This window comes from Geotrypetes seraphini, chromosome 15, assembly GCF_902459505.1.
Source record: "Geotrypetes seraphini chromosome 15, aGeoSer1.1, whole genome shotgun sequence".
Taxonomy (NCBI): Eukaryota; Metazoa; Chordata; class Amphibia; order Gymnophiona; family Dermophiidae; genus Geotrypetes; species Geotrypetes seraphini.
In genome coordinates, this window is record NC_047098.1 from 8,145,602 (window position 1) to 8,158,280 (window position 12,679).

General features: G+C 41.2%; 1 protein-coding gene across 7 annotated transcripts in view; it reads right to left on the bottom strand.

The window, feature by feature from the left end:
• FOXJ3 (forkhead box J3) overlaps window positions 1-11,962 on the bottom strand; it is an 89,822-nt gene extending 77,860 nt beyond the window's left edge. For 4 of the 7 annotated variants that reach the window (XM_033921328.1, XM_033921330.1, XM_033921329.1 and 1 more), the window contains exon 1: window positions 11,581-11,962. The gene's annotated coding sequence lies outside the window, so the exon portion shown is untranslated. Of the gene's footprint in view, window positions 1-8,637; window positions 9,121-10,996; window positions 11,016-11,580 lie in introns of those variants that run through there. The other 3 variants (XM_033921325.1, XM_033921324.1, XM_033921326.1) reach the window with 3 other exon arrangements.
• Window positions 11,963-12,679: the final 717 nt, after the last annotated feature.

A 12,679-nucleotide genomic window follows, 5' to 3' on the forward strand; every position in this document is an offset into this window, starting at 1 on the left:
TGTTCTACTCCTAGAATGACAGCCAAGTCCAAGAGAAAGAAACAGCAGAGTGCCAAACAGGCCAAAATGGGGCACTAATCAATCCCAAAGACGAAATTGCGCTCTACACTTAAGAAGGGATCAGCATCCCCCCCCAATCCATGATGGAGCCACCCCATCATCCAGAGATGGAACTACCCACAGTCCTCCACAAGAGGGCACTGCGCTCAACCTCCCTTCTCCACCCAGAAGGGCATCAGCACCTAAAACACAGCTGATCCTCCCAAAGGACCAAGACTGGGATGCAGGCAACCTAAGCAGCCAACCTAAAAGCAACACCATGCGCATCTAGAAGAATATGACAGGAACGAGCAGCCACAAGCTTCACCTGCAAACCAATGCAGGCAGCTGGACGAACTACAATACGGAATGAAGGCAAAAAAGGAACTTATGCACTGAGTTCTAGAGTCTCAATGCATGTTTACAATGTGGTTTAAGAAAAATGCTTTGGTGACACAATCAGTTCATTCTGTTTCTGGAGACAGGATACAGCAAGCATGGTAAACTCCAGAAGCAGGGATTTTCTGGGAAGTCAGCTGATTTATTTATTTTTAATTTATTAAAAAATTTATAGCCTGCATATCCACCAGTTCTATACGGATAATATAACAAGCACAGCCTTACACCCCAAACACTGTGAATGTGACCCGTTCTGAGCTCTTGGGTAGGATGGGATATAAAACTGAAATAAGTAAAAATAATAAAAGTAAAACAGATGACATACTATCAGCAGCATAAATCATAAGGTAAAACAAGTAACATACAACTACAACTAATACACAAACATACCCTTCTACAATTAAAAACACACAAATCTGTTATATATTACAATTAAGATAACATCAGAACTCAACATCACTCCTGCAAATCAAGAGTCTGACTAATGACCAACATCACTTTTCAGCTAACAAAAGTGAGTTCAAACAAGACTGTTTTCAACCTCTTTCTAAACTGTAAAATAGTTGAAGTCTGTCTTAGCTCCAAAGGTAATGAATTCCAACAAACTGAACCCTGTACAGATAGCATTGTTTTACGAGTCCCTGATAATTATCTCACAACACTCAAAGATGGTACATCCAGGCACATCCTATCCATGGATTGTAACGCACATACTGGCTGATAAGTATGCAATACTGAACGTAAAACAAGTGGACAATTATCTTTCAACAACCTGAAAATTACACACAGGACCTTGAATTTGATGTGGGCACTGATAGGCAACCAATGTAAATCCTGAAAGATTGGTGTAATATGTTCATATTTCGAGGCCCGAACGATAATACATGCAGCAGCATTCTGAGTAAGCTGTAAAGCTTGCATCTCACACTTAGATAATCTCAAGTAAAGAGCATTACAATAATCAAATACTGGAGTCAACATCATTACAATACAGTCCAAAAATTATCCAGACAGGTAATCCCTTAATCTGCACAACAATCCTAGCTTAAAAAAAAGCATGAGACACAACAAACTTTATCTGAGGCTTAAATGATAACATATCTACATTTCTGAAGCACTGGGACAACCACATTGTCCAACAATATTCCAGAGGGAAATAATGACAAATTCCTTTCACAACTAATGCACAGAACTTCTGTTTCTCGCCACGTTCAATTTCAGCTGATTCTGTCTCATCCAGTCCTTGATAACCTGGAAGCAGTTAAGACATCGCAAAGCCTCATCCATCGATTTATCCAAAGGAATCAAGAACTGGATATCATCTGTCTAGAAATTAAAAAAAAAACAAAAAAAACAACACCTAGATCCCGTAACTCCCTGATTCCACAAGTTCAACCTGGCAAAGACTGAGAAAGCTGTAAAATGAGGAAGGTGGCACAAAAGCTAGATGAGTGCATAAGAACACTGCCATGGCCCACTGGACACTGTCTGTGAGCATTACAACTACCAACATGGCATGAGGAAGCTAGAGGCTGGTTATCCAAAGGGCTGGACTTACAAACTGGCCCTAACCCACAGCTAAAATTCAGACGATAGATAGCCACATAGTAGCAGGCTTGTATGAAATACAGCAGAGGTGATAGGAGTCAGTGTTCTCTCTAAGCCATGCGCAAAAATGCACACACACAGGTCAGAAAGGAAATGCACATGCCTAGCAACGGTGTGCATGATTCTTTTTTTAAATTATGAAAGCAGGCTATGCTTCACATGTATAAGACTGTTGAGCAACTCGCGCACAAAGGTCTGGATTCTATATAGAGTGTGCTAAATTTAGGTGGCAGTATGCATGCTACTGCCACCTGACCAATCAAAGCGCACATTTTCTGAAAAAATTAGATGCGCCATTCTAAGGCGCTAGTCTCACACCTATGGAGGTACATAGTAATGCATAAGGCAGGTGGAGGTGTGGTTTGTGCCGGAAGCTGCCTTACGCATCAGTATGTGCCGCTACGTGCCTCTATAGGCACAAGACCGATACCTTAAATGTAGGCCTTTAAAATGCTGGCCTACATTTAAGGTGCTTGTACAAAACTATAGGACTGAGTCTACAATGTGCGCCCAGCATTTGATTGACTACAATGTAGGCGTGCTAAGGAACGGTTTGTAGAATCAGGACCAAAATGTTTTCCTTGCACATATGTGCCAGCAAAAATTAGACAGAACATTAATAGAAGCCAACAGTTCACAATGATTGAAGGTGCTGAACCATCATCATATTTATCCATTTGTGGACAAAGTGAAGATATTTGCTCAATGTTGGTGGCGCTAAAAAAACCCACAGAGGTTCCAGGCCAAGACAAACAGTAATTTGCAGCACAAGCATATAGATCTTATGCTGTGAAGAATAAGACAATAAAATAGAAAAAACCTGATGGTTACCTATCAATTAAATACAATATATAGAACCATCAATATATACCAAAATGACACTGAAGATGATTATTTTTCTTTTTTTTCTCTCTATTTCTTTCTTTTTATATAAATGGGAACAAGCCTCAGAGTATTGAGCTCTGACCCATTCAGGGTTCTTTCAAAGAGAAAGACAAATATTTTCTCTTACTCATATTAACATCACTGGCTTGAACCCAACCTCTCTACCTTATTTCTAACATTAAACTTAATCTTTATTTCTTCAATTACTTTTCAGTCTTCAATCTTCAATTAATTTATATTAAAAATTACCTGAGTTACTATTTACTTTACATTAACTGAGAGTAGCAATCAACGGTCCTGGTTCTTAAAGAGCATAAGAACATAAGCTAAGTACTTTAAGCTCTAAGAGTTCCAAAAGTTTGAATGGAAACAAAAAATTTACAGCACAAATGCACTTTTGATATGCCACTTTAAAGCACTAGTACACTTTTTTGCACTAGTGCACTTTCTGTCGGTTCTGAGTTTTTAAAATGAACTGCGAGGTTTACATAGTTCTAAGTATTAATGAGGGGAGACAGTATACACCCGATGTCTCTGCTTCAGGATTGTCCCTCACCCCCCTTTGGGTTAGAATGCTTTCCTACTCAAGAACATAGTATATGGTGATCAAGGCACCCACCCACAGAAATATGGCAGTGCACTTCCATGGGACCATTAAACAAAACAAAAGGAATGCCCTGAGCTGCATCTTAAAAAGATTGAGCGGAATTAGAAAAGGTATAGTGATCAAAACAATAAAGGGTATGGAACAATTTGCCAATGAGGAAAGGCTAAAGAGGTTAGGGCTCTTCAGCATGGAGAAGAGATGGCTAAGAAGAGATATGACAGAGGTCTATAAAACCCTGAGTGGAGCGGATAAATGCAAATCAATTGTTTATTCATACAAAAAAATACAAAGACTAGAAAATTATTACATTTAAAACAAATAGGAGAAAATATTTTTTTCATTCAGTATATAGTTAAGTTTTGAAACTTATTGGTAGAAGATGTGGAAAAAGCAGCACTGCTGACAAAAGTTTGGACAAGTTCCTGGAGAAAAAGTTAGAATGCAATTAAGATAGATCTATAGATAAAAAGTACGGAATCCAGTTACTTTTTGGGATTCTGCCAGGTACTTGTGACCTGGACTGGCCACTGCTGAAACCAGGATGCTGAGCTACATGGACCTTTGGTCTGACCCAGAATGCAATTCTTATACATGCAAAAGCTGACAACTGCTCTATTCTACCAACTGGGATAAGCCTGTGTGGACTAAACTATCAACCGGTATAAGCAAGCATAAGTAAACAAAAACACATGGCACAGCTTGGTTATACATGTTTCAGTATTTGCTTACTTAAAAGAATAAATATACTTTCCCTTATAAAATTTGGAACCGATGATTGGACTCAGTTTATAGGTCCTAAGACAAACTCTGCTGTTTTGCTAGGAGCTTCCCAAGTTCAAATCAATTGTGCTGGCAGGAGTAGAAGCAGCTGGCACTTTTTTCCACATGTGATAGGAATGCCCCCAAAGTTGCACAATTTTGGCCCAATTTAGCTACAGAGATTACAAGCATGCTGGGATACCACAGTCAAATATCATCTATTCTAGGTCTTTTGGAATTCACCCTTACATTTCAGGCTGTTGGTATCACAGCAGTTACTTACTGAAAAACTACACCTGAGATAGAGGCTTGGCTTATAAAGTTACAGGAAATGTCTAATCTTGAAAAGCTGTTTTTACTTAAAGGGGAACCCCCCAATATGCAGATTTAGAACAGGATTAAAACCCTTTATAGGCTTGATGCAGAGATCAGGGTAATTTTTATTTTTAAAGATACATAATTTCCACTTAAAAGCACTAACCTTGAACTGCTAAATGAATGACCAATAAAGCAGGATTGTTCAAACAACCCGATCTGGCCAGGAAGAAAATCTGCTTGGAGGAGAAGAGTGAAAAAACAAAAATGCAGGGCCTGAATTTTGCATTGCTTATTTCTGAGTGGAGCTATTTGATATCTGGAAATCTGGTGACTAATGACTATATAGCTTGCTGAGCTGTGAGAGTGACTCATGCAGTCTCTTTACTGACACAATCACTGACAGATTACCATTTACCCTACTTACTTAAGGGTGCTAAAGGAACTCTGCAGTGCATGGAGCAAGCTGGAGTGAGTAAAATAGGAAAAGGTGATGGAATTAAAATAGATCCAATAATGGGTATAAGTAGAGTAGGCAATCGATTAGGACACCCATGCACATCAAGAAGAACTCAATTCTACATTTTTTTTTCCAGGAAAGTGCAATGCCACAGACATTGAGGGGTTCCATCTTCATTGATAACACTGGCCAACACTCATTTTGGTGCCTCAAATGTTAGACCTCTTTTGGGGTATATTTGACCTGCAAATTCCAAAAATGGCACCACTTTTCACTATCAGCTCTACTTTTTGAGATACAGAACATGTGCCCTATAACTCTTCACTCACATGAAAATCTACTTATTTCATACAACAAGTTTATGATACAAACTTTCCAGTCATTCAACACAGAAGAAGCTCCTTCTGTAAGACTTCTGAGAGTGGGATCTGCCAGGACAATCCCAAATAAGGTTCCAACAATAGTCTGCCATCGGCACCGATACCAGCGGGCAGGAGAGAGAAGCAGGAGCCCGATCCTGAAGGCAAGCAATCGATCTGCCTCTCCCCCGAACCAGCGGGGAACACTTAAAATCAGCACCGATACCAGCGGGCAGGAGAGAGAAGCAGGAGCCTGATCCTGCAGGCTAGCGAATTGATCCGCCCCTCCCCCAAACCAGCGGGGGTACCTAAAATCAGCACCAATATCAGATATCTGATTTACTGCTATTCAACTAATTTAGCAGTTAATTTAACTGTTGTTATTGAATCTGAGCTAGTGCTACCTGATTCACTGCTAATTAATTATCCTAGAAACTGGAAGTAAAAGAAACATCAAATAGCCATTAGGACAAGAAGGAGTCAGTTTAATCTGCAAGCAAGCATCTCCTACTGATTCTACTAATCTATTTAATATGCAATAACATTAAGGATGTTAGGTCCCTCTATCCACAGCTACACACAGCCCATTATCCTGATCTATCCATCAGGCTTATAATTAACCAACAGGAAGACAGAGCAAACCATATCAAGGTAATCTCGAGAAACGGAAGACATCAACGTATCCCAAAAAAATAAAAGGATAAGGGAAGTAAAACCTATCAGAACCACTACATCCACCAAACCTATCACATCTACTTCCGTTCCCTGTGCATATCTTAACACCAGATCTGTTAGGAATAAAGCATTTTTAATTAAAGATTGGATCATCAACAAGCAAATAGCCTGTCTTTTCCTAACGGAAATGTGGTTACTGTCTGAAATTGACCCAGTAATAAATGATCTTCTATCAGATAATTTTAAAATTCACATGCTAAATTGTGATGGAAGAAGAGGGGGAGGATTAGCAATTGTCACTAAGGAAGGATTTGTAGTTGAACTATTGGATTCCAAAATGACCAATCAATTGAAATATTAGCCTGTAAAATTAGCAATAAGGAACTATACTATTCTATGTTCCGCCGAAAAGCTGGCCAAAAGCTAGAGAGGACTTCTGCGAATTTGTCCTACATAACTCAATCACTTCATCACATAATCTAATTGCAGGAGACATAAACTTACATCTAGATGAAATAGACAATCCAGAAGCAAAAGACTTTAAAAACTTTCTTTCTTTACTCAATTACAATCTCCCTTCACCCACTCAAACACATGAAAAAGGCCATCATTTAGATGTGGTAGCGATGTCTATAAAGGAGATCATAAACCCTCCCATCTCTCTTTCGGACGGTACTTGGCGTCATGATATCTGGTCTGACCATTTCACTTATTATTTCAATCTAATTTGGACTCGGCTAAAATCTAAGACACATCCACGGACAAAAAGAGAACACCTCACAAGGGGCTTTATCAACCCAGAGGAATATTGGTCACAATATGATCTACAAGCGAAGATAGAAGAAGGAGTTGATTTCTATGATCACTAGATGAAAACTAGCAAATCCATTTTAGATAAAATTGCCCCTAAACGAATTAGCAAAAGCTGCACAAACAAATACAACAAATGGTTTGACATCGAACTCCTAACAATGAAACAATCAGTAAGACGATTAGAAAGAATCTGAAAAAAAACGGGAAAACTGACAGACCGAAACAACTGGAGATCCAACATAAAACTCTACAAACAACAGATAAAGAAAAACGTAAAACTTTTTACTCATCTAAAATTAACTCATCTAATACTAGCTCAAAAGGAGCCAATACAAAAGAACTGTTCAACATAGTTACAAATTTATTTGACACCACACGCTACACTCAACCCATGCATAATACCAAGCTACCCTCAGCAAATGATCTAGCACATTTTGATTCACAAATCAAAAACCTAAGAAATAACTACTCAACAATTGTTGCATACGAACATCAATCAATTGAAAAACAAAGAAATGCAATACCAGCGGACATAATCTGGAGTTCCTTCTACAATTTAGAATGGAATAACTACATCAAATTATATAACAATACTCTAAATCATACTGTGTTCTGGACTCATGTCCCCCAGAAATTATGAAAGCAGCTCCATTAGACTTTAAACTATCTCTATTGAATTATCTAACCAATAACCTAAACAATGGAAAATTCCTCACTAATAATGGTCATATTATAATAACCCCAATCCCCAAAAATTGTAAAGAATCATCAACATCAGTAACCAACCAATCTCAACCATCAGTAACTCGACCAATTCTCTCTTCTGCACGATACTCAATCTGGCAGTCCTCCTTCTCTGGCTTTGTGCAGGACATGGCGCGTGCCCTGGGCCTGGACCTCATGGCTGGGTCGCAATATACTAAGGAGTTCCTCGAGGAGCAGGACCTTCCTGCGCCCCCTAGGGAATCCCCTCGGCTACCCCTGAACAAGGTCCTTCATCAGACCTTGCTTAGAAACCTGACTTCGCCTCTTACAGTCGCAGCGGTTCCGTCTAAGATGGAGTCCAAGTACAGGACGATACCACCCAAGGGGTTTGAGAAGGCTCAACTCTCCCACCAGTCTTTACTGGTCGAGTCTGCGCTCAAAAGGACGCAACCATCCCGGGTTTCTGCGGCGGTTCCGCCCGGCAGGGAAGGTCGGACCCTGGACAAGTTTGGTCGTCGCCTCTATGCCAACTCCTTTATGGCGACCAGGGCGTTAAATTATGCCTTTACCTTTTCCTCCTATCTACGTGGTATGGTAAAGGATTTGCCCCAATATCGTGAGGCCTTCCTGGACAAAAGAGCCATCTGTGATCCCCAGGCCTGGAGGTACCAAGAAAGGCTGAGCCCAAGGCTCCCACTCCTCCTTCACGTGCCCCATGGCACATGAACACTCCTCAGCCATCCAGCACAAATCTGGCATGATATAGGGGTATTACAGCCTGAGGGATCCATCCCAAGTTATATTTTGCAAAATCGAAGGGTTTTGAGGCAGTTGGAGGCTTTTAAACAAAAACTGGGAAATTCAATATGACTGCCGTGGCAGAGAAGTTGCACCAAAAACGGCCCAGGAAAGCACAATCAGAGGTTAAAATATTCTGGGAAGGGGCATTTTGAAGGTGGTAAGACCCTATATCTAGCCCCAGAAATGCTTCAAGCATGCAATTTCAGACTCACCTTCCCAATTTTCCCATAGGCTACAATAGCCTTACTCACAGTCGGTCTGTGCTGGTACTAGCCTGCTTCAGCTATCACAAAAGCTGGAATTTGGAGAAGACACTGCCTCAGTCAGTCAAATCAAATCCATATGCTGCAATCTTCAGGCTGCCAGTTGGACTGAGACCTCAACCCCCACGAATCCATGTGACAAGAGGGGAGGAAAAACACAACTGGCATCCGCCATAACCCGACTGGACCGCCACGGGGGGCCAAACAGCCTGCACTCAAGCACCTGATAAATCAGGTTGCGAGTTAACTTCCAGGAGAATGGACCACGAGCTCCACAAGTCCTATTGCAGGCTGGTTAGACAGGTACTCCAAGGGTTTCCCTGCTAGCTGCAGACTTCTTTCCCAGAGTCTGCGTCCTCTCCCAGGCAGAACTGTCCCAGGGTCACAGGGAACCTCCTGAGTACTGCAAAACCTCCAGATTCGGATAAAAACCTGAAAAATAAGAGAACAAAAGAAAAATCACAGCATCAGACCATCATCTTCTCAATTCACTTGCAGAACGAAAAGCTGAAGAGGGCACTACAGCCACTGGAGGAGGAGGTTGAGTTAAGAAAGTAAATGTCATCTTTCGCAACACAACTCATGATTTGGGGGGATATTTCCTATAGTCAGGACTCTTAGACACATTGCACCAGAACTCATATAATTAGTTTATTTCTACTATTCATTTTCAAGGATAAAAATATTTTAGATAAAGCAAGTCCAGAGAGAAACCAGTAACAACTGGCCTTGAAAGAAACTACAGTATACTGAAAAAAGGTATCTATGAAATCGCCAAGTAATAGCTTGAAGTAAATTCCTTGTGGTTTACATATCATTATTTCTTTCCTGTCACCCTTGTCGTCCAATCAAATTAAAGATCTCAATGCAGGGGAAACACAAAAATACCCAAATAATTTATTAGGTCCATGTGATATTTTCTCAAAATATATATCACTGCAAAAACTACTATAAATGTAACAAATAAAACATAGAAACATGATGGTAAGTAAAGGCCAAATGGCCCATCCAGTCTGCCCATCTACAGCATACACTGCCTCCCTAAAAGATCTCACATGCCTGTCACAATCCTGGTAGATCTATCCTTTAAATAATCTTAGCAGGCCATGATACCTTGTATTGGACTGACATTAACAGGTGTAATAGCATATTATCTCTCGAGAGCACATTAGTCCCTTTTTCAGGAATTTTCTCTAGCTACAAGATCAGTTTAGCATTTATCTGCATTGATGATTGTATAAATACATGATGTGTCATGGGATGCCTAAAAATATATTATGCATTTGCTGGTAATTGTGCTATCATTAATTAGAGTAGCAAAGCAAAACCCACAAAGGAATGATCAAAGGCTAGTCACTATGACAGAATTCATATCTTCAGAGATATATGTTTTAAATGTAATATAAAGCACTGTAAATACATGTTCAAAACCCACTGTTTTTTTTAGGGGGGAGGCTTCTCTTTCAAATAGCTTTGACCTCACTTTATAAAGGGAACCAGACATATATTAGCTATGAAAACTACTGAATACACTAGAGAGCAGTTAAAATATTCTGGATTGTCAAGGGAAAAGGTTCTCTGCATCCTACTTAATATGGTGCAGGCACTGAATTTTCAACAGTGGCATACCAAATGAGTTCTTATCTAAGTGATACAGAAATAAATGTCTCATTGGGTCAAGGAAACCGGCACTAAGCAGAGACAATCATCCAACAGCCATTTTAATTCAATGACTGACAGACATTGTTATATTATTGGATTGAATATATGCATGAAATTCAAATACTGTATAAATAGGTGCCAGTGTGAAAGTCTACTACTCCAGGGTAGCTAGCAATTAAATTGTTGTCATCCTTTGGAAAGACCACTAAATAATAATAATAATAATACAAAACAGGTCTCTTGCTACTCAAAAGTGAAAGCCAAACCAGAATCTAATTTTTCAGATGCACATTTAATACAGTATCAGCATGTATTAGCAGCCCTTCTTAATTTAAAAAAACAAAAATTTGTGCATAATAGTTTTGATTACAAAATTAGATGTTCTGTCCTCTCAATTGGACAATATTATAGTATTTGATACCGTATTGATGCCCTTCTTAATTAAAAATAAAACCAAAAACTTGTACAGAAGTTTTGATTACAAAATTAGATGATCTGTGTCCCCAGTTGGACAATATTATCACATTTATATTCTAACAAATCCGTTGGCTCTGAGCCCATCTGACTGAATTTTACACATTATGTAGAAGCAATACCATAGGTATAATGTATTCAATGGAATAATTTGGGACACTTTATTTAGCACCTGTATTGTGATTCGTAGTAAATTGTAACGCCAGAAATGGTTTTAAGGTTAACATTCATTTTTGCAGCTTGATTTTCACTCATTTCACACTCAGTAGTTACAAGCCAAAAAAAAAAAAAAAAGATTCCCATTAGCAGAGAATTCACAAGTTGCTGAAGAGCCGGCTGGCAATGTTTGGAAATCAGCCACCACTACAACTTCAAATCACAAACTCCCACTGATCGCCTGAGCCTCCAAAACACAAGCCTGAAAAAGCTCGGCTGCATCTGGCCAAGGATCCGCCTGGGACGCAGAGCCATCGCAGCCACGGGCGACTCGCAAAAGCAGACCAGATCCGCACCGGGTCTTCCAGGCCCCCATCAAGCCCGACGGCGGCTCTCTTTGCAGCCAAGCCAAGAAGCCTCTGCAATGGGGCTTCTTGAATGACAACCGCCCCGGCGAGGAGTAGGCCAGAGCCGGCCCGGGGGGGGGGGGGAGCCGGGCACCGCGCGCCTTTCGCCCCCCTCTGCGGGAGCCGGCCTTGTCTAGGCCCCAGCCGGGCGCCCCTTCCGCCTCCCTTCCCCGCTCGCTGCGCGGCCACTCACCCGGCGCTTCCTGCAGGCCCCGGGGCCCGTCCGGCTGCTGCGACCGGGGGGGAGAGAGAGGGGGGTGGGGGGGGAGGGAAGCTTGCACCAGGCTCCGACGTCCCCTTTCCCCCGCCACCCCCGGCGGCCCAGGCGAGGCGGTGTGTGTGGCGCGGGGAGGGCAGCGCCGCGGGGGAAGCAGCGCCGGCGCCTCGGCCGCTCGCTCGCTCGCTTTTCTCCCTCTCTCTCTCTCTCCCTTCTCCACCTCAGCTCGGTGCGCTTCAGGAACAAACATCCGGGTACTCAGCGCTCTCGCTCGCTCGCGCACGCACGCACACCCGGAACTACTTCTTCCAGCCGCTCGCGCAGAGGGGGGGGGGGGAGATTGGGCTACCCGGGGATTAGTCCGCGGCCCAGGTTTAAGGCTCCGAACGCCGACGTGCGGCGCCGTTTCGCTCGCTGGGGCGGTGGCGGCGGAGGCCCCGGCGCGCGCTTTCAGGCGCTCCTCGCCGCTCACGATGGCTCTACAGGAAATGGGATCATGTCGTTTTGTTGCAGGAGATATTGGAGGGGAGGGAGAACGGTCGCTCTAGGGCAGCGGTCTCCAGCGCAAAGCCTTGGCAGGGCCACAGAAAAAAAAAGTTAATGTCTTATTAAAGAAATGACAAATTAAAATCTAAGTAAATGCGTTTAGTATTTTTATTGATTTGGTATTTCATGTCACCTTTCATTCTAGGGTAGGGAGAGCAATAGGAATGATGATTTTAATGTATGTTAAATTACTTGAAATGTATTTCTGTTTAATTCATTTATTATAATAATATTAAAAAACAATCTAAAGCATAAATGAAATAAATAGAATGAAGGGGGGAAAGGGAAGGGATTAAGGGGGGATATAGGAAAAAACAGATTAGGTATATAGAAATATATATTTTGGAGGAATGATAAAATATGTATGCAAATGTTTCATTATGAATTAAATTGTAATGAATATCTCTTTGTATCATATTATTGTATATTTATTTGATTCCTTCAATAAAATGTTATAACATAAAGAAATAACAAATTTTGCATGAGGTAAAAACTCTTTATAAATCTTTCCTTTTACAAAACTGCAATA